Source organism: Scylla paramamosain, unplaced genomic scaffold (genome assembly GCF_035594125.1).
Source record: "Scylla paramamosain isolate STU-SP2022 unplaced genomic scaffold, ASM3559412v1 Contig14, whole genome shotgun sequence".
NCBI lineage: Eukaryota > Metazoa > Arthropoda > Malacostraca > Decapoda > Portunidae > Scylla > Scylla paramamosain.
Genome location: NW_026973679.1, coordinates 1,082,501 through 1,085,924, shown reverse-complemented (window position 1 = coordinate 1,085,924; position 3,424 = coordinate 1,082,501). Strand labels below are relative to the sequence as shown.

Here is a 3,424-nt window from a genome sequence, read left to right as displayed (position 1 = left end):
GCTCTCTCTCTCTCTCTCTCTCTCTCTCTCTCTCTCTCTCTCTCTCTCTGTCACTTACTTATTTCAGCAGACGAGCAACAATGGAGGCAGGCAAAACCCACGATACTTCCACACACAAATCAACAACGCAGAATCCTGTGAGTGGATCTCCTCCATCTGCTTCCCCTTCGTTCCTCCCAACCTGTATTCCTCCGCTGACCCTCCCTTCACTCCTCCCCTCCCTTGGACACGTCACGCCTGCCTGTCACGCAAAGTTGGGTAATCTCTGTGTAATCATGAACATTTCAGTGGAGGTCTAAATCTTTTATTTGTTTGGTTAGTGTGGGTGAAATATTTACAACTGATGTCACTCCTTTATTCACTGAAATATAACACGGAACTAGAAAACTGGTGGAGGGAGGGAGCGCTGGTGGAGGGAGGGTATAGGAAGGGAGTGGAGGGTGCAGAGAGTGTCAGGAAGAGCGAGGGTGTAGCAGGGAAAGTACTGGTCTGTGCTGCGTGTGGGAAGTGACTTTAGTGGCGGCGTGAAGGCGAGGACACGAGTGAGGTGCTGGCAGGCTGACTGAGGTGAGTGTGGTGTGGTGAGGTGAAGTAACCGTGTACTTTCAGCCAGGCAAGTAAGTAGTGGCGGCCGGTAGGAACAGCTCCAGTTGAAGTTTTCCTACTGAATTATTGTCGTCTTTCTCTTGTCTCCTCCTCCTCTGCGTTGTTCTCCTTCTATTTCTTGGTCTTTCATCGTTACGTTCACTCATTTTCATTTCTGTAAATAAACAAAATAACTAACTTGCTACCTATATTTTAAAACGATCTCCATCTTGCTCCGCCCCTCCCTCCCTGCCTCCCCGCTCAGTTGTTCAGTGACGATGTCTGCTCACACCGAGTCGCGCAGAGTAGGCTAACCGGTAATTGTCTAGAGTCCTTACCGGGCCTTATTACTGGTCTATTCACTTCAATTCTTTTACACATACCTTCACATGCACCTAAAACATCATTTTAAAGTGGGGGACAAATGCCCCCTTCCCTCTAGTCGGTTAGGTTAGGTTAGGTTAGGTTAGGTTAAGTTAAGTTAGGTTAGGTTAGGTTAGGTTAGGTTTTAGGTGCATGTGAAGGTATGTGTAAAAGAATTGAAGTGAATAGACCAGTAATAAGGCCCGGTAAGGACTCTAGACAATTACCCTAACCTAACCTAACCTAACCTAACCTAACCTAACCTAACCTAACCGACTAGAGGGAAGGGGGCATTTGTCCCCCACTTTAAAATGATGTTTTAGGTGCATGTGAAGGTATGTGTAAAAGAATTGAAGTGAATAGACCAGTAATAAGGCCCGGTAAGGACTCTAGACAATTACCGGCTAACCACCTCAATCACTCGTTAACTCTTTCCTTTTCATTATTTCTCCCGATCTTTCAACTTGCTTCTTCAATGTTTCAGTGCTTCAGACGTCTGCATAAATCACTGTTACATGTATTGCTGTATCTCTGAGGTATCTTGAAGGGGGTGACAGGAGTGAGAGGGGAGTAGGGGGCAGGAAGAGGGAAAGGTGAAGGAGGAGGCGTGTTTGCAAGGGTCGTGATGCCAGGGACGTGGTGAAGCTGAGCAGGAATCAGTCAGCAAGTGTGAGACGATGAGCACTAAGGCCTGTACTCTCAAACATTTCTGCGCCGCACCTCCGCTACACTTAAAAGGCTCTAGTTGAAATCATTCGTATTTTTATTTATTTATTTATTTTTTTACGGCTCTAGTGACAGGCTAAAAATATTTCTACATTATGAACAGGAGAAACACTCTTGAGCATGGTTTATTGTTTTCAGAATACTGTTAATACTTATCCCTCGCGTTAATAAGCGAGGAGACAAGGGAAGGTAAGGTGTGGTATGGGTGTCTTAGTGTTCCTGCCTGCCTGAGTGAGGGATGTCACGCACCACCCACTGAGAACACCACCACATTATTTTCCTCGCGATCTTGGGCTATTTAATTTAAATACTCTTTGGGGATTTGTACCTTCAGTGGGCCTTTCTCAGCCTTGTTATTACCCTGCGCCAGAGAAGTGGTTAAAATTTTCTTGCGTGGCACAGCAACACCTGATGTCATACGTTGAAAAAAATATAAAATTGCATAGGAATACTAGTAATGTTAAAATGAAAGGAAAAGTAACAAATAAAATATAGTTCGAGTTTCAAGACATCAAGAAATTAAATCTAGAAAAGTTACAAATTAAGTGGTCTGGGAATTGAATGTACAGTAAGGAGGTGAGCGGTGAGGCCACGCGTAGATGTATCACATGCTCCCTAACTTGACAGTAATGGGGAGAAGTTAAACGTTTTCAAGGTCATAACTTACAGAGCTCCTCGTGAAAAAAAAAAAAAATCATTGCAGACAGAGCGAGACAAGGTAACACGTGTCTGATATTGCGTGCTTTCCTTATTCTTGTGTTGGTTGGGATACGAATTGTCACGAGCTATCTGTCAACAGGAACAAAAATTTTTGTTCCTGTTATGCTCGTCTTCTGCTCTCTCTCTCTCTCTCTCTCTCTCTCTCTCTCTCTCTCTCTCTCTCATCTCTCTCTCTCTCTCTCTCTCTCTCTTCCCTCCTTTTCATCTTCAGAAAGTAAAAAATACGTGGAGAACGAGAGGCGGAGGAAAGGTTGAAGTGTTTATGAGAGAGAGAGAGAGAGAGAGAGAGAGAGAGAGAGAGAGAGAGAGAGAGAGAGAGAGAGAGAGAGAGAGAGAGACGGTACGAAGATGATATAAAAGAAAATGTGATAGAAGAGTAAGAGACGAAAGGAAAAAAAGACTTACATTTAGGAGGAGATATTACAATACTACGACATAAGAACATGTGGCCCGCCTAGTTACCTTATGCAGTCATTTTCCGCCTGGTTTTCTTTCAAGTGTATGCGAGTCAAGTCATTCCTGTGCTGTTTAGTGATTCATTTGCTTCATTGGCGCTGCGAGAAATCTGCTGGCAGTAGAGAGGTTAGGTTTTATGGGCATGTACTAGAGTGTGTGTGTGTGTGTGTGTGTGTTATTAGTGATATCTGGAAATTTACACGCTCTTAGACTGTCCAGCGCTCATGTGTCTACTAGTGAGTTTGGTGGGTGTATGTTATCCCTCACCCTGGGACACCCTTGGATTCCCACAGTTCACCTTCCCTAGGTTCATCATTTATCCGTGTTTTTAATCTGACTTCATTCATCTCCTAATATTTCTTTTCCCATCCTGATGACTGACCCTGAGAACTTTGCTTAGGTCGCCCTTGTTTAGTTAGAGGAGAGATGGTTCACGCTTGCCTGGCGCCACAGTTCCTATCTAACTTTTTTTTAATCTGACTTCATGATTCATCACCCATTATTTCTTATCCCATCCTCATTACTGATCCTGAGAATTTTGCTTAGGTCACCCTTGTTTAGGTAGAGGAGAGAT

General features: G+C 44.0%; 1 long non-coding RNA gene across 3 annotated transcripts in view; it reads left to right on the top strand.

The window, feature by feature from the left end:
- Nucleotides 1-408: 408 nt before the first annotated feature.
- Nucleotides 409-3,424, top strand: part of LOC135097200 (uncharacterized) — a 54,384-nt gene continuing 51,368 nt past the window's right edge. Inside the window, exon 1 of one of the 3 annotated variants that reach the window (XR_010265456.1) lies at nucleotides 409-567. This is a non-coding gene — a long non-coding RNA (uncharacterized LOC135097200). The remainder of the gene's footprint in view (nucleotides 568-3,424) is intronic. The other 2 variants (XR_010265455.1, XR_010265457.1) reach the window with 2 other exon arrangements.